This window comes from Pinus tabuliformis, chromosome 2_2 (assembly GCF_031772625.1).
Source record: "Pinus tabuliformis cultivar Carrire ecotype Pingquan chromosome 2_2, CPIR1, whole genome shotgun sequence".
Lineage (NCBI taxonomy): Eukaryota > Viridiplantae > Streptophyta > Pinopsida > Pinales > Pinaceae > Pinus > Pinus tabuliformis.
In genome coordinates, this window is record NC_142300.1 from 515,841,222 (window position 1) to 515,861,238 (window position 20,017).

A 20,017-nucleotide genomic window follows, 5' to 3' on the forward strand; every position below is an offset into this window, starting at 1 on the left:
AAATTTTCAAAGGTATCTTAAGGAAAGATATTTATTATTTTGAGGCTTCTACAATCAATGCTTTGTGTGTAGTTTTCTTCCGGAGTTCTTGCATCCATGATTGTTTGTATCGACATTTCGAGCCATCCACCGTGGCTCATCATCAAGATAGATTAGTAATTGTGTAGGACAGATCTCATTGGACTTGAATAAATAGGGTTAAGAGATGCATAGGGAATGGAATCTGACCTTGCCAAAATTGTTTTGTAATATTTGGGTTTAATTTAATTATATACTAATAAATAAATAGAATGATTTAAATTAAAATTGAAATATTTAATTATATAATAAGATAATTAATACTAATGTTAATATTAGTAATGAAAAATAATTTAATTATTTAATTTAAGATTCTTTGTTTATTAGTTAAAATGAATTCCAATCTAATGAGAATGAAAATAAAATAAACATAAAGTGAATCTAGATATAAAATAAACATAAAGTGAATCTAGATAGAAACATTTAATTATGTAATGGGTTTTCTTATTTATTTCCAATATTAATATTAAAATAAATTTTTATTTATAATTAATTATATTATGTTTGTTTCTACTTTATTTTATAATTAATTTTATTTTAGTTTTGTTCTTGCTTTTAGAGTAAATTAATTAGTTTGATTTTAATATAATCTTAATGTTAATTAGTACTAGTTTTTTAATATTAGTGCTTGTTTCTAGAATTTTTGTAATTTTAGTGATATTCATTATATTTATGATCTAATGGTTTATATGTTTGAATACTATGAATATTAATGTTAATGTTAGTGATGAAAACTAATTTAGTTATTTGTTTAGAATTTATTTGCATTTATTGATAAAATCAAGTAAAGAACACAACATTAAGAATCTATTAGAAAACAACCCATACACCCCCAGAATCTATGGAGCCCCGAAGATACACAAAGAAGGCGTCCCCATAAGACCCATTGTTAATACTATAGGAGGTCCTACTTACCAGTTGGCAAAATACCTAGCTAGGAAATTAAAACCTCTGGTGGGCAACACTAGTTCCTTTGTCAAAGACTCCATCCATTTCATCAATGAGATCAAAGATCTAAACCTAAACGCCAATGACATATTAGTCAGTTTTGATGTTAAATCTCTCTATACCAACATTCCCATAGATGAAGCCATGGAAGTGATCCATAAAATTGTGAACTCTAACACAGCCAAATTAATTGAGGTATGTCTCAAATCTACCTTCTTTAGTTTTAGAGATGAAATTTATGAACAGACGTGCGGTGTAGCCATGGGATCCCCTCTATCTCCTATCATTGCAAATCTCTTTATGGAGGATTTTGAAAATAAGGCCATTGAATCTGCCCCATTAAAACCCAAACTTTGGAAAAGGTTTGTCGATGACACTTCCATTATTTGGCCTCATGGAAAAGAAAAATTAAAGAATTTCCTACAACACCTAAATGGTCTATCCAATTCCATCAAATTTACCATGGAAATAGAGGAGAATGACAGCCTTCCTTTTCTTGACATTTTAATCAAAAGGAACAAAGATGGATCCATATCACACTAGGTATATCGTAAGAAAACCCATACAGAACATTACCTACATGCCAACTCTCACCACCATCCATCCCAAAAAATTGGTGTTCTCAACACTCTAGCAACCAGGGTCGTTCGTATTTCGGATGAAAATCACTTTGAAGATGAAAAGAACCATCTTATGAATGTATTCACAAAGAATGGATACAAAAAACACCAAGTGATCAAAGCCTTTAAGAATGCTGAGAATCCTAAAAACAAACAACCACTAGATGATCATTTAGGCAAGGTACACCTCCCTTACATATTAGGCACAACAGATAAAATTGCACACATTTTAAAAAAGAACAAAATTAGAACCACTTTCAAACCCATGAACACCATCAACAGATGCCTAAAATCGGTCAAAGATCCTATTGATCCCAAATGCCACAAAGGAGTTTACATGGTTCCGTGTTCCTGTGGAAAAACATACATTGGAGAAACTGGTTGATCTATCCATACTAGAATTCAAGAACATGCCACCGATATAAAACATAACCGCTCAAAAACCTCAGCTCTGGCTGAACATTCCAGTAAAACCAATCATCACATCTGCATTGAAAACTCTAAGGTGGTAGCCAAAATTGATCATTATCACCATAGAAAACTGAGAGAAGCCATAGAAATAGGTAGAAACCCTAACAACCTCAATCAAGACGAAGGATGGAAAATAAGTGACAATTGGATTCCTACTTTAACGTCCTAGAACACCCTCTCCCAACTCAACCCTTCCCCCATTACGCTTGACCTCCCTCCCCAACCTTCTCCCTCCACACTTCACACTAGTACTAAACACTTACCCTAATTTCCAATTCTTAAAATTAAAAACATTAATTTACATCTTAAACTAAAAACTATGAATCTTAGATTACTAATATTAACATTAATATTAATTAACATTAATACCTTTTAGAACTATAATACCAAGTCATATTAACTTAGATTAGAAGAATTTTATAAGAATTTCATTTAAGGAAAATTGATAGAAAATTAACAGGAATCTCAAAAAAATGCAAATAAATTCTAAACAAATAACTAAATTAGTTTTCATCACTAACATTAACATTAATATTCATAGTATTCAAACATATAAACCATTAGATCATAAATATAATGAAAATCACTAAAATTACAAAAATTCTAGAAACAAGCACTAATATTAAAAAACTAGTACTAATTAACATTAAGATTATTATTAAAATAAAACTAATTAATTTACTCTAAAAGCAAGAACAAAACCAAAATAAAATTAACTATAAAATAAAGTAGAAACAAACATAATATAATTAATTATAAAAAATAAATAAAAATTTATTTTAATATTAATATTGGAAATAAATAAAAATCCCATTACTTAATTAAATATTTCTATCTAGATTCACTTTATGTTTATTTTATTTTCATTCTCATTAGATTGGGATTAATTAAAAATATTATTATATAATTAAGTATTAAAAATATTAATTTACATTTTAACTAATAAACAAAGAATCTTAAATTAAATAATTAAATTATTTTGCATCACTAATATTAACATTAGTATTAATTATCTTATTATATAATTAAATATTTCAATTTAAATTTAAATCATTCTATTTTATTATTAGTATATAATTAAATTAAACCTAAATATTACAAAACAATTTGGCAAGGTCGGCTTCCATTCTCTGTGCATCTCTTAACCCTATTTATTCAAGTCCAATGAGATCTGTCCTACACAATTACTAATCTATCTTGATGATGAGCCATGGTGGATGGTTCGAAACATCGATACAAACAATCATGGATGTGAGAACTCCAAAAGAAAACTACACAGAAAGATATTTAACTGAATGATTCTATGACTGGGACAACTGACAATGGATGAGCTCATTACAAAATTTACATCCTTACTTCGGCATATTCCCTACATACAGGAGGAAAACGCGAAGGTGCAATAATTTATCAGCAGTTTGCCACTATTCATGAAGGAGTGTCTCGAATAAGATAACCCAAAAACCATGGACAAGGTTATACGGAAATCTCGAATATTCTATCAACAAAACAGACAAAAGGGAGATGTAGGGAAAAGATGGTCTGACAAAAGGGGAATTAAGTTCCCTATTGGTAATAAGGGAAACAAGACTATGATCAATAAAGGACCCCACAAAGGACAAGTAAACCAAAATCTGAATAGAAATCAATTCAGATTTAGACTTCCCAATGAATCCAAAACCAATGAGCAATCAGGAAGAACTAAAATTGAAATAGCAGCAAGATCCCCAGTACAATGTTGGGGATGTGGAGGACCACATTACGTAAAAAATTGTCCCAACCGCAAAGGTACTGATAAGATTTCATAGATTCAGGAGGCATCCACCGTAGGAGAAGTGGCCAGAAGCATCCCAAAAATCAATGCTACCCTTGAAGACCATCAGGCGAAATACCAACCAACCATGGTGGAATTCGAAGGTAAATTTTTTACCAAACTATATATGTTTTAATTGACCTAGGAGCTACATTAAGTTATGTTAGTCCTAAGAGTAGATCAATGTTATTTACAAGTTTTTAAGTTTAAAAATCCCTGGTTAGTACAGCTAGCCATAGGGGAAAAAAGACGTGTGTTGGCCAAAGTTAGCAACTGCCCATTGAAAATAGCAAGTCAGTCCCTAGTGGTAGACCTGAATGTATTTCCCCTAGGGTTGTATGATGTTTTAATAGGCATGGACTAGTTGGAAAATAATTGGTCCCTCATAAACTGTAAAAAAAGCTATTTTCTACATGGATGAGGAGGGAAAGAGGAAGGAAATTCAAGGCATATTGAGGCCTCTAAAATTAAGACCAGTAACCACCTCTCAGTTAGAAAAGTGTATCAGAAAAGGGTGCCAAATTTATGCAATTCAGGTGGGATATGACAACACAAAAGAAAATTTGCTTCCTTAGAAAGTATACCTGTAATACAGAATTTTTTGGACGTATTCCCTGAAGAAATTCTAGGACTTCCTCCAAAAAGAGATATAGACTTCACCATTGAGTTGATACCAGGAGAAGCTCTGGTATCTCAAGCTCCTTATCACATGAGTATACTGGAGTTGAAAGAATTAAAAATGCAGTTACAAGAACTGCTGGATAAAAAATACATCCGCCCAAGTGTATCACCTTGGGGAGCCCCAATACTTTTTGTTAAAAATAAGGATGGAACCCTGTGTATGTGCATGGATTACCGCCAGCTAAATAAGCTGAATATTAAAAATAAATACCCTTTACCTCATATAGACGAGTTGTTTGATCAAGTGAAGGGTGTGACAGTGTTTTCAAAGATTGACCTACATTCAGGATACCATCAGATCATAATCAAGGAAGAATTCATAGCTAAAACAACCTTTAGAATTCGTTATGGACATTGCGAGTTCGTTGTACTACCTTTCGGGCTAACTAATGCTCCCGCGACCTTCATGTGTCTCATGAACAGTATATTCCATTAGTACTTGGATAAATTTGCGTTGATTTTTATTAGTGACATACTAATTTATTCTTGGAATGTAGAAGAACATAAAGAACACCTCAAAATAGTGTTGTGGACTCTCAGAGAACATCATTTGTATGCTAAATACAACAAGTGTGATTTCTTCAAAGTGTTGGGTTGTGTTATATTCTTTCCATGACTAGCCCACGTAGTTAACCGGGGGTTAGAGGGGGGGAGGTCACAGGGGGTTTGAGGGGCACCCATAACCCCACTTTATGGGGTCTGGGGCAGCGCCCCGAAAATTTTTGGTTTTGGAACCTATGTTAGGTTGGGCAGACCCACCTATGGTTTTGTGCATGATTTTCACACATGTTTTTTTGGACGCGATGGTTTTCGATCCATGGTATTGGATGCGATGGTTTTCGGTCCATGGTATTGGATGCTTCGGCATGTATAAATATGTATTATAACATTGAAAGGAACATAATGAAAAATAAAGCTGGTAGTCCCGGTTTTGGGATCCAGGGGAAAATCTCTATGTATATGTGTTTTATGTGTTATACTCTCGCATTGTTTATTTTATGTGTTTTAGAATTCGTATGCAGGTAATTTCTGTACGAGGTTAAAACCTACATTTGGTATCAGAGCATATTTGGCTTGAAGGGGATGCCTTTGTTGTTGAGGGGTTTGTCTCAGGCCTGTGGTAGACCCTTTTAGTGGGAGATCTACGAGATCGATTCTGGTGGTGAAAGAAGATGGCGAGCAGTGGAAAGATAGAGATCGAGAAATTTAATGGTCAGAGTTTTGAGTTGTGGAAACTCAAGATGAAGGATCTGTTGGTGGATAAAGATCAGTGGATCGCGGTAGATCCAGGTACTAAACCAACGGGAGTGTCTGATGAAGAATGGAAGAAGTTGGATCGGAAGGCAAAGAGCACAAACGATTGTGTGTCTCAAATTCAGTATTGTTGAATGTATCAGGGGAAGCTACGGCGAAGGCCTTGTGTGACAAGTTAGGGACTTTGTAACAATCTAAGTCTTTGGTGAATAAAATATTCCTACGGAAAACATTGTATAACCTGAGGATGAAAGATGGAGACTCGGTGACAGAGCATTTGAATGCATTTAATACTATGGTAAGTCAGTTAGCATCTCTTGATATTAAAATTTCAGATGAAGAGAAGTGCATTAGTTTGTTGTGTTCTCTACCAGATTCGTGGGATAGTCTAGTTATTGCAATAGGTAGCAATGCAACTGCCTTATAGTTTGATGAAATAGTCTCAGCCTTGCTGACAGAGGAGATGAGATGGAATAATATGGAGAGCCAGAATGGTGATCCCTTGTCTGTACGAGGACGTTCCCAGAACAGAAACAAAAATAAGTCATCGAGTGGGAGATCTAAATCTAGAGGGAGATCTAAATCTCCAGGAAAATCTATAAAGGTGGTGTGTTGGAAATGAGGAAAGGAAGGGCACTTCAAAAGGGACTGTAAATCTAAAGCTCCTGACAAAGGAAAGAGATCTAATGATGCTCCTTCTGTAGAGTCGAAAACCACCTCATATGAAGGTGGGGATGTGTACTTGGCTTCTTCAAGTACACATGTATATCATGAGGCATGGTTGATTGACTCAGGTGCATCCTTTCACTTCACTCCCCACAGAGAGTGGTTCTGCGAGTATGAGAAATATGATGGTGGTGATGTCTTCTTGGGGGATGACAGGAAGGCTAAAATCGTTGGTTGCGGAAAGGTAAAGTTGAAGTTGCAAGGTGGAAGAGTTAGAACACTTCCGGGTGTTCTACATATTCCTGCATTGGCCAAAAATCTAATTTCTGTAAGCAAGTTGGATGATGCAGATGTAAAAACAGTGTTCGAAAAGGATACCTGCAAGATGGTTCAAGGAGCACTGGTATTGATGCGGGGAGTTCGGATTGGAACTCTGTACAAGCTGCAAGGTAGCATGGTTATTGATGGGTGCAACAGTTCTGTGGTTCTTGAAAGTGGAGCAAAAACCTAGTGGTCTCTGGAGAGAAGACCATGTTGTGGCATCAAAGGCTTGGACATATTGGAGAGAAAGGCCTTCGTATACTTCATGGTAAAGGTATGGTAGAAGGTATGAGTAATGGCTCCCTGGATTTTGATTTCTATGAAAATTGTGTATATGGGAAGCAGAATCAGCTGAGTTTCCCATTTAGTGGTAAGAGGGCGAAACAGATGTTAGAGCTTGTGCACAGTGATGTGTTTGGACCTGTGAAGGTTCCATCACTGGGTAAGTCTGTGTACTATGTATCATTTATAGATGACTTCTCAAGGAATACATGGATATATTTCCTTAAGAAAAAATCTGAAGTCTTTGACATGTTTAAAGAATTTAAAGCTCTTGTGGAAAATTAGACAGAGAAGAAGATAAAGGTGCTCAGGACAGATAATGGTGGAGAGTTTTGTAGCAAGGAATTTGAAGAATTATTTAAGAAGTGTGGTATAGCACGGCAGAAGACTACTCCATATACACCTCAGCAAAATGGAGTTTCAGAAAGAATGAACAAGACGTTGATGGAAAGGGTAAGAATCATGCTCAGTGGTGCAAGGTTAGGACAAGAATTATGGGCAGAGGTGGTGGATAATGCATGTTACCTGGTCAACAGGTCACCTTCATCAGTGTTGGAGGATAAGACTCCACATGAGGTATGGACTGGTAAGAAACCCTCTCTTTCACATCTAAGGGTATTTGGATGTGATGCATATGTACATGTTCCAAAGGAGAAACGAACCAAGTTGGATAGTAAATCTGAAAAGTGCATATTTATTGGGTATAAGGATGGTTTAAAGGGTTATAAAATTTGGAACCCAGTAACAAGGAAGGTTGTGTACAGTCGAGATGTGGTGTTCAAAGAGGTGAAAGATGTTATTAACCATGAAGTCCAACCAAAGGAACCTGAGAAGATAGAGTTTGAGCTAAAGGAGGAAGAATCAGACTCTACAGCAGAGGAGGAATCATAAGATGAAGAACCACAAACTCCGGCTGTGAGAAGATTAGTTCGAGAAAGAAGGCAGCCAGAGAGGTATAGTCCATCTACTTTCCATTCAAATTTTGCTTTGTCTGTTACTGATGATGATCCCAGAATTGTGAAGGAAGCAGTGGATTCATAGGATGGAAAACTTTGGAAAGAGGCCATGGTTGATGAAATGGCATCTTTGCACAAAAATGAGGCTTAGGATCTGGTGGAGTTTCCGGCTAGAAGGAAACCCATTGGCAGAAAATGGGTGTTCAAAAAGAAGACAAATGAAGAAGGAAAAATGGAGAAATACAAAGCTTGGTTGGTAGCAAAAGGTTATTCCAAGGTGCTGGGAATTGATTTTGGTGATATTTTTTCTCCTGTTGCCAAGGTAACTTCTATTAGATTACTTTTATCTGTTGCTGCTGCTTTTGATTTTGAGGTAGAACAAATGGATGTGAAGACATCATTTCTTCATGGGGATCTGGAAGAGGAGATCTACATGAAGCAACCTGAAGGCTTTACGGTGAAGGGTAAGAAAGAACTGGTATGTAAGTTAAAGAAGTCTCTATATGGGTTAAAACAGTCACCAAGGATGTGGTATCAGAAATTTGATACATTTATACGTGGACTTGGCTTCACAAGAAGCAAAGCAGATCACTGTGTGTATTTTAAATTAATTGGTGACCGTGTTATTTATCTGGTCTTGTATGTGGATGATATGTTGCTGGTTGGAAATGACAAAGAAATTATCCAGGATTTGAAGACCCAATTGTCCTCCAAATTTGACATGAAAGATCTTGGTGCTGCAAACTATATTTTGGGCATGGAAATTAAAAGAGATTAGGAAAAGAGGAAGCTCTGGTTAAACCAGAGGAAGTATGTCGAGACAATACTGTAGAGATTTAATATGCAGGAGAGTAAACAAGTGAAAGTTCCTATTCCTGTAGGTGTGAGGTTATCTGCTAAACAGTGTCCAAAGACACAAGAAGAGGAAGAGGACATGTCCCATGTTCCATATGCAAGTGCAGTCAATAGCCTAATGTATGCAATGGTTTGTATTAGACCAAACATTGCACATGCAGTGGGAGTATTGAGCAGCTTTATATCAAAACCAAGGAAGGAGCATTCGACAGCACTAAAGCGAGTTTTCAGGTATTTGTGTGGCACTAGTGATTATGGTTTGTGCTACCAAAGAAGACCAAGATTGGATAGAGTGTTGGATATTCGTGGCTTTGTTGATGCAGACTGGGCTGGAGATCTGGATCAGAGAAGATCTACAAGTGGGTATGTGTTTAACCTATTTGGAGGTGCAGTCAGTTGGATGAGTAAGAAACAATCTGTAGTGGCACTATCAACTATAGAGGCAAAATACATGGCAGCCACTCATGCAAGCAAGGAAATAGTTTGGTTGCGGGGATTGTGTTCAAGTATGGGGTTAGTACAGGAAGCTATAAGGATAGAATGTGACAGCCAAAGTGCAATTTTGTTGGCAAAGAACCTTGCATATCATTCAAAGAAAAAGCACATTGATGTTCAGTATCACTTTGTGAGGGATATGATAGAAGAAAAAAAGGTGTTGCTGGTAAAGGAGGACACTTTGAAGAATATTGTAGATGCATTGACAAAATCTGTGAGCTATGAGAAGTTCTCTTGGTGTAGAGAAACAATGGGAATTGCAGGGCTGGATAAATGACTAAGCTCTCTTGTGGCCCCCTGTGGAAAGAAAACAACAAGTGGGAGAATGTTGGGTTGTGTTATATTCTTTCCACGACTAGTCCACGTAGTTAACCGGGGGTTAGAAGGGGGGAGGTCAAGGGGGTTTGAGGGGCACCCATAACCCCACTTTATGGGGTTCAGGGTAGCGCCCCGAAAATTTTTGGTTTTGGAACCTATGTTAGGTTGGGCATACCCACCTATGGTTTTGTGCATGATTTTCGCACATGTTTTCTTGGACGCGATGGTTTTCGGTCCATGGTATTGGACGTGATGGTTTTTGATCCATGGTATTGGATGCTTTGGCATGTATAAATATGTATTATAACATTGAAAGGAACATAATGAAAAATAAAGCTGGTAGTCTCGGTTTTGGGATCGAGGGGAAAATCTATGTGTATATGTGTTTTATGTGTTATACTCTCGCATTGTTTATTTTATGTGTTTTAGAATTCGTATGCAGGTAATTTCTGTACGGGGTTAAAACCTACACAAAGAATAGATCAAGTATCTAGGACACATCATTACCAAGGATGGAATTGTTGTGGACCCAAAGAAGATAAAGACTATAATGGAGTGGCCAGTTCCAAAGGACGTGATAGATATAAGGTCATTCATGGGTCTAGCTGGGTACTATAAGCGATATGTGGAAGGATTTTCTAGAGTGGCATACCCTATTACCTCCCTGCAGAAGAAAGGAAAAGCCTTTAAGTGGACAACTGAATGCCAAAAGAGCTTTGACAGCTTAAGAATTTACTAACCACCATGCCTATCTTGAGCATCGTAGACCCAAATAAGGACTATGTGGTTTGTACATATGCTAGCAAGGAAGGGGTTGGTGGCATTTTAATGCAAGAAGGTAGAGTGATTGCCTATGAATATAGGAAACTTAAGGAGCATGAGCAGAAATATTCATCCTATGACTTAGAGCTAACAACTATTATTCATGCACTAAAGATGTGGTGACATTATCTGATGGGTAAGAAATTTCTCTTAATGACTGATCATCATAGCTTAACTAACTATTTTAAGCAACCCACTTTGAATTCTAGGCAAGCCCGATGGGTCAACTTTTTAAGTGGTTTTGACTTTGAGATCAAGCACTTGAAAGGTAAGGAGAATCGGGTCACGGATGCCTTGAGTCGGAAGGTACACTATATTTATGAAGTCTCTTACAGTGAGGTGAGAACTACCTTCAATGAGTTGATAAAATAGGTAGCCGGGCGTGATCCAGAATATCAGTTTTTATGGAAGCAATCTAAAGTTTCAAATAGCCATGAACAACAGTTGGGATACGAAATAAACCATGAAGGTATGCTGCTTTTTAAAGGAAGAATGTATGTGCCTAACCAGAAAAGTATTAAAGACTTAATTTTTGACGAATATCATAAGATTCAATTTGCAAGCCACCCTGGATACTAGAAGCTGATTACCACGCTTAGAAAAGAATATTTCTGGCATGGAATGAAGAAGAATGTAGCCAAGTATTTGACTTGCTGTCTGGAGTGTCAGCAAGTGAAAACAGAACATCAACATCCAGTCGGGTTACTACATCCACTGCCAATTCCGAAATGGAAATGGGAGGCCATCTCCATCGATTTCATTACAGGACTACCCAAGTCCAAAAATCAAAGTGATTAAATAATGGTGGTAGTGGATAAGTTGAACAAATCTTCTTATTTCATACTAGTGCAATCAACCTACAAGGCTGTACAGATCGCTAACATATTCATGCAAAATATTTTCAAATTACATGGACTACCAAAAATTATAATTTATGATCGTGATGTAAAATTTACATCAGCTTTCTAGAAATCTTTATTTGAGGGATTGGGCACACAGTTGCTTTTCAGAATTTCTTACCACCCTCAAATGGATGCGCAGATCGAACGAGTAAATCAGGTAGTGGAGGATTACATATATTTGGTAGAATTTTCTTATAACAATGACTATCATACGTCATTACAAATGAGCCTATTTGAAGTTTTGTATGGGTGCAAGTGCCGAACACCTTCAAGTTGGGGAGGACTAGAGCATAGGTTGATCCTGGGACTCGAGATATTAAAATAAATGGAGGAAATGGTCAAGAAGGTTCGTTCCAATTTAAAGGCCGCTCAAGATCAACAAAAGAACTTTGCTGATCGAAAAAGGAATTTCCTGAAATTTCAAATTGGAGATCACGTCTGATGAGCCTCATCATTAGGTAATTATATGGACCTTAATTCACCTCCTAGCTTAGTCAAACCAACTTTTCTCACAACTTATTACATGTTTTTTATTATATTTTGTTTATGAGATGAGTTAGAGTTGGATATTATGCCTAGTGGACTAATATGCATTGAATGCAGGATTGAAGGAGAAAATCAAGGAATTTTTGCAAATACTAAGGTTAAAAATCAAATGGGACAAGGGAGAGAGATTGTAGGAGGTAAATCCTCCTCATTTACTTATCCCCCATTCGAATATTCCTCCATCCATCACACCGGCTTGGAGTGCAAGTAGCCAAGCCATGAGGATTAGAAGGCAGCTGAGCAAGTGAGAGACAAAGAGCTAGTTTATCTAGAGTATGGGAGCCGAGCCTTCCTGATTTTAAGGAAGTCGTTGGGGACTTCAGTTGTATAAGTAGAGAGGCCTAGAGTCTCATTAGGATTTGATTTTTTGTAGTAAAACTCTAAGCTATTTTTGAGTTCCAGACTTGTGAAAGTGTTATTGATGTAATTTTCTGTTTTGGTAATAAGAATGAGTTTTGTTTTGATCCAACACCGAGTTAACTCAAAGGGCTGAAGCTCTTGGGTTAGGGCCCAACCCTAGCAGCCAAGACTCCTCTTTCTTGTATATGTATTTTTAGTTTAGTTTCATAGCTTCATTGTTAATTTTCTTTTAGATGCATTTCCATTGCAAGTAGTGTAGATTGGATTGGTTGTTTATTAGTTTGCTTCCATTTGTTCCTTACCTCAGTAGTAGGTTAGCAGGGATAAAAGGAGCACCACAAGGTTGTCAGCAGGTGTCTCGACCTCACTTCCTCCTCTGGGATCATGACTTGAAGAAGGGACCCTTATGCAGCCACAAGAACACACGTTTCTATTTCTTTTATAAGCTTTGGAGTTTGTTGTCTTTAAATTAGAATTTGGCCAATTTTGCAAAGTAGGAATCCATTATCATATTTTTCATCTTCATTTTTTTAGTAGATCCCATTCATGCTTTCATTCCTTTCAACAACTTTCCTCATGCATAATGTAGGCAGTTAGTTCATTAATTCTACTTTTCTAGTTTATGAGAATGTTTCTTGTTTACATAGCTTTTTGGAAAATATACATGTTTTGTATAGAGAAGGTACTCCAAGAATAGAAAAAGACTCCATGGCCAGCCACCACCTTCCACTTCATCCACCACAACCATTCCTTGTTTCACCATTGCCCTCACTAGTTTTCATCATTTTTCATAGAAATTCTTCCAAGCACATTGAGCAAATCTAACCATCCTCTATCTTTGTTGTTGATTTTTGAGTGATCCTAGACCTTTCCTCACTTCATTCCACCCATCTACCACCTTCCCTAAGTCTTCCATCACCTCCAACACCTTTCATTTTGCTCTCGACTGTATCCTATAGGTTTACAAGGAATCTTGTAGGTTTCTAGTACATCCTGTAGGTTTTCCTGAAATGGCCTGTTTTGAGGCCGAATTGAGGGAAAACCTCTAGGAAGTCACCAAAAGCCTCCCAAGGGTCTCCCACACCATCCAACCATCTCCTAACCCTTCCAGCCATCCTCCAACATCCTTAATTCACCTGCCACATCACCAAACAAAATTAGTTTGCATACTTGATTTTGCATGAAAAGACAAAAACAGATTTATTCCAATCCCTTTACTTGCATATTAGTGATTTTTGATGCTTCTTAATCCTATACTTAAATAGTAGCATTTGGTTCATGTTAATTTAGCATTTTTGAAAAGCATAGTTTCTTAGCAGTTAGTTAGGAAATGGTATGATTTAGCATTGAATTTCGGTCTTCTCCATTATTGCAGTAGAGTAGCTCTCTCTTAGAGTAGATTTACCTTTCTTCCATCAAGAAATAAAGCTTCTTCTGACTCCATAGAAGTCTAGCTTGAAAACCCTAGTGGTCTCTCGCCAGTTGAACAGTGACAACAGGCAGAACCATCACTTTTACTTGTGTATACAACACTGTCACCTCCAAGTTTGTACGAACCCCGGGTTGATAAAGTAAAGCTGGTAGCCCAAGAGTTACACCATTCCTGCTGCAATACTAACTCTCACCACTTTTTTGCACCGTTGCTGGGGAGGTGTTTGAGTAAAATGTGATTACTGCTTTCTTTTCTTCTATTTCTTATCTCCAATATTCTGCCATTAGTTTTTTTCTGCAAAAGTAATTTAGTTGTTTCCTTTTTTTCATCCTGAATTTTCTGCTTTCCTTTCCATTTTGCAAGAAAGATTTCAATTCAACAGGTAGTTTTTTCATTCATTCAGTAGTTTTCATTCAATCAGCAATTTCAATTCTGCAAAGTACTTTCCAAGTTTGAAAAAAAAACAAAACCAAACCAAAAGAAATTCCTTTCATGCCTCATAGGAAAAGGGATAACTTAGGGAATGTTTTGCCAAACACCCCCACTACATCAAATAGCCAAACTTACCTCTTCTTCGGTGGCTGTGAACTGGAGGAACCCTTAGGTGAGCAACCTGACATATTTGAAGAACCTACAGGAGAAGATGAAGAAGAAGAACCATTCCTACTGAACCAATGGCTGAAAACAGAAATGAAAAAGGGAATAGAGAGAGAGTTGAGGGTGCCTTCCCCATCAGGGAAACCAACGGGGACACTAAGATGAAAAATATAAGCCCCTCTACCCTACCTCATTTCCATGGCTTGACCGCAGAAGACCCCGACACTTTCCTATTTGAGTTTGTTGTTATATGTCGAACCTATGACTATACAGATGATGAGAAGAAGTTAAAACTATTTCCATCTACACTCAAGGATGAAACATTGCGTTGGTTGATGGGTTTACCTAGGGATAGCATCACAACTTGGGCTTAGATGCAGCAACCCTTTAACAACAAATATCGCAACTACTATGGGTCAAAGGATACTAAATAGGAAATTTTCAGGATGACCATAGGCAATGACGAATCCCTATATGATTGCAAAGAAATATTCCAGCTTGGTTACAAAATGGTCAGGTGCACACTTGACCCTGAGTCACTAAAGTTGGTCCTGCTTAGGGGAGTAATGGAAGATTTGATGGATACCCTACACTTGTTAGCAGGAGGAGATATCTACCAATTACCCTATGAGGATATCAAGACTGTCTTTAGAAACCATTCTGGGGAAGCTAGGAAAAAGGGTAGAGGTAGTCAACCTATGGTCAGTACATCCTCTTCCAACTCATCCATCAAGGGTGAAATTGGAAACATGATGGAATATTTCAAAAGTGAGATGATGCAAACTCTTGCCTTGTAAATTTTCAGGATGACCATAGGCAATGACGAATCCCTATATGATTGCAAAGAAATATTCCAGCTTGGTTACAAAATGGTCAGGTGCACACTTGACCCTGAGTCACTAAAGTTGGTCCTGCTTAGGGGAGTAAGGGAAGATTTGATGGATACCCTACACTTGTTAGCAGGAGGAGATATCTACCAATTACCCTATGAGGATATCAAGACTGTCTTTAGAAACCATTCTGGGGAAGCTAGGAAAAAGGGTACAGGTAGTCAACCTATGGTTAGTACATCCTCTTCCAACTCATCCATCAAGGGTGAAATTGGAAACATGATGGAAGATTTCAAAAGTGAGATGATGCAAACCCTTGCCTTGTAAATGGACACTATGCACATTAAGAGAAAGCAGGAGAAGGCAGAGAGAGCCTTGGCCATTTTTTGTCCTAGATGCACCAGGAGGCATCCTAGGAATGAATGTCCATTAAATTCTATTGAAATTTTCTCAATCTGTGAAGAAAAACACTCCACAGACAAGTGCCCTTATTTACCTAGACTCAAAGCTGTATATCAAGGAGCTGAAAGGGTCACTAAGCAACTTTGCTACATAAACCAAAGGAGACCTCATGGGCCTAGACCATACCAACAGGGCATGCAACGGTCATCCCATGCATATTACAACCCCAACCAAACCACAACCATACCTTCTTGGGGACCCCCTGCTCATCCTTCCTGGTCTACACCCCCTCCTTGGTCCTTTGCGTCTCAGTATCACTCCCAGCCAGCCAACTAGTCATTTCAACCATATGCCTTGCCACAACCTCAGTGGAATGCACCGCCCCAAGGGTGGAGGCCCCAATACAATGCTCCAACTTTATTGCCTCCACCACCTACCCAACCACAAATGCTACAATCTGCTCCAGCTAAGCAACCCAAGATGCCTGCCCAGCCAAATCTGAACATGAACAACAGATAGGCTCAACAAGTATATAGTGGAGAGACATCATATCCATCTTATGTTGTGGAAATCCCAGAGATTAACCTGAGATCGGGGAGATTTATCCCAAATAACCAACCTACACCTCCACCTAGGGAGGTTGAGTAAGAAAGAGAGAAAAGCATTCTTAAAGTGAATCCACCCTTTCCTGAGAGATTAACCCAACCACTCCAGCCTACCCCAGAAGAGACTGAACTTCTGGGAGAATTGAAAAATCTATTTGTAAATATTCCACTTCTCCAAGCAATAAAAGATGTTCCTATTTACAATAAGTTTATTAAGGAGAAGTGCTTCAACCATCCAGGGAGGCGAAGAAGGGATGCCCCTACCATTAATGTCATTGGAAAGTTGTCCGACTTAATGTTGGGGCAGGTAATCTATCCAAAGTATTTGGACCCTGGAAGCCCTATAGTAGATGTGGACATCAATGGCACCATTGTCCCACACACTTTGATCGATATTGGGGCTGCCATTAATGTGATGACCAAGGACACCATCCTCAAGCTCAGCCTCCAAGGTTCATTGAGGAAGACCACAACAGTTCTACAACTTGCAGACCGCTCCACAGTAACCCCCAGGGGATTGTGGAGGATGTGATGGTCTCCATTGACTCTTGGGAGTACCTTATAGATTTCCTAGTTCTCCAGCCTAAGGCTAAGTTTACTGGTTACCCTCTCATCCTTGGGAGACGATGGTTGGCCGCTGCCAATGCTTACATTAGCTACAGAGCTGGTAATATGACCATCAAGAATGAGCATATGTCTAAGAAGTTAGTCCTATACCCTCTTGCTCAACCATCTCTATAGCATGATTTACCTTTATGGATGGAGGAGGAGGAAGAAGATGAAGTTTATTCCTCCCAACTTTATACTTTAGAAACAACCATGGGAGGAGGACAACAGGTTGAAGATAATTTGATTGAACACCTACACCAAAGTCCAACTCCCAAAACATTTCCTTTAGAAGATGTAGTAAAGGAAAACTAACTATAACAATCATCTAATTGACCTATGCTTGTCCGATTCCAACCCCCTTTGTGTCAAACTATAGAATTCAGCCCTGAGAGAACCTTGAAAATCAATCCATCTCTTTCTGCTCTCCAAGAAGAGAAGCTATGCAACATGCTAAAGGAACATCTAGAATCCTTCGCTTGGTGTACTCACCACATATACATCAAAGAGGGTTGCAAGCTAGTCTGGCAGCCCCAAAGGAGGATGAATCTAAAAGATATAGTCAAAGAAGAATTACAAAAATTGCTAGATGCAGGATTCATTTACCCTATCTCCGATAGTGAGTGGGTCTCTCCTTTGGTGTTAGTTCCAAAGAAAAATGGTAAGTGGAGGATTTGTGTCGATTACAGGGAGTTGAACAAAGCCACAAAGAAGGACCATTTCCCTCTACCCTTCATTGACCAAGTGCTAGATGGCCTGGCAGGGAAAAAGTTTTTCTCTTTCCTAGATGGATTCAACGGGTACAACCAAATCTAGATCAGCCCAGAAGACTAGGATAAAACCACCTTCACTTGTCCTTGGGGTACTTTTGCCTATAGGGTCCTTCCTTTTGGCCTATGCAATGCTCCTGCCACTTTCTAGAGAGCAGTCCTGAGTATTTTCGCCGAGTTAGTCCATGATGCGGTGGAAATTTATATGGATGATTTTACACCTTATGGCTGTGATTTTCAAGAGGCTCTGTCCAACCTAGGCAAAGTACTACACAAATGCATTGAAATGAACATGTCTCTTAGTCCCAAAAAATGTGAATTCTTCATGACTTTAGGGACCGTGCTAGGTCATTCAATACCTCAACAAGGACTGCAGGTGGACCTAAACAAAATAGCTATCATCCAAAGGGTCCCACCTCCTCAAAAGTAGAGAGATGTCAGAAGTTTCCTAGGGTTAGTTGGATACTACCAATGGTTCATAAAGGACTTTAGCAAGTTGGCCTCTCCTTTATTTGGTTTTTTGGCCAAAGACTATGAGTTTATATGGTCAAAAAGCTATCAAGAGGCCTTAGAGACCCTAAAGGACAAGTTAACCACTGCACCAATTCTCTGAGGCCCAAATTGGGCCCTCCCCTTTCATATTCATGTTGATGGCTCACACAAAGCCATAGTAGCAGCCCTAGGTCAGATAGATGAAAAATTGTCTTATGTTATCTACTTTATCAGTAAGAATCTATCAAAGGCTGAACTAAATTACATAGTGACTGAAAAGGAACTCCTGGTTGTTGTGCATTCATTGAACAAATTTAGGAATTATATTACAGACTATCAAACATGTGTGCATACTGACCATGCTGCAATCAAATATTTAATGAATAAACTAGATGTGAATGCTTGGATTATAAGATGGTTACTTTTATTACAATAGTTTGATCTAACTATTGTTGATAAGCCTGTTAAAGAAAATGTTGTTGCAGAATTTTTGTCCAGATTAAATTTTCCTATAGGTGAAGAAGGAATGGTTGATGACCAGTTACCAGATGAACACTTATTTGTTATTTCAGTTCTCTCTCCATGGTTTGCTAATATAGCAAACTATTTGGTATCGGCACAGTTCCCACCAAACTTGTCCTCCAAAGAGAAGTGCAAGATAGTCAGGAAGAGTGCCCCCTTCACTTGGATTGGGAGAAATCTCTTCAAACTTGGCCTAGATCAAATCTTGAGAAGGTGTTTTAGGGAGGAGGAAGTCTTTGACATCCTTTTGACCTGTCATGATGGGCCTTGTGGAGGTCACTTTACAATAAAGAGGACAACATTCAAAGTGTTACAAGAAGGCTATTATTGGCCCACTCTTCATCGAGATGTTAAAAGATATACTAGTCAGTGCGATCGGTGCCAAAGGATGGGAAGGCCTACTCCAAGAGATGAAATGCCTTTGCAGCCTCCAGTGACCTCCAAGCCATTTGAAAAGAGGGGCATGGACTTTATTGGGCCTATTAACCCTCCTTCCAAGCAAAAACAATACATCATTGTGTGCACTGACTATTTGACTAAGTGCTGAAAGCAAGGCAATTAAGGCAACAACAGAGGAGAAGGTAGCTGAGTTCCTAAGGGAGAATGTATTCTATAAATTTGGGTACCCTAAAGAGCTGGTCAAAATCCAAGGCAGCCAGTTTACCTCCAACATGATTGAAGACTTGCTCAACCAGCACAAGATCAAGCATAGAACCTCCACTCCCTATCATCCACAAGCTAATGGGAAAGTGGAGGTGACCAATAGAGTGCTGGAGGGCATCTTGACCAAAGTGGTAAGTAGCAGCAGGAAGGATTGGGCAGATAGACTAGTTGAGGCCACCTAGGCCTATAATACCACCTGGAAGACCAGCACTGGATTCACACCCTATGGGATAGTCTATTGGAAAAAGGCCTTGATGTCCATTGAATTTAAGTATAACACATTAAGGATGGCAGCCCAACTAGATCTAGATCTTAGCAGTGCACAAAAAGAGATATTGTTCCAGTTGAATGGTTTGGATGAGCTCAAAATGCAGGCCCTCCTACATATAGAGGTAATTAAACTTTAGAGGAAGATATAGCATGATAAGAACATCAAGAAAAAACAATTTCAAGAAGGTGATTGGGCTTTGTTATATGATTCTAGGTATAAAGACTTCAAGGGCAAGTTAAGGACAAGATGGCTAGGACACTATGTTGTAGAAATATGCCTTGATAATGGTTCAGTGCAGATTAGAACCATAGATGAAGAGGCCATTCCTTTACTTGTTAATGGACACCAATTGAAAATTTACAAGAGACCTTTGTCAAAACAAGAGTTCATTGATGATATAAATAAAACAATGATGGTAGTGGAGCAAGTTTCAACTCCTACC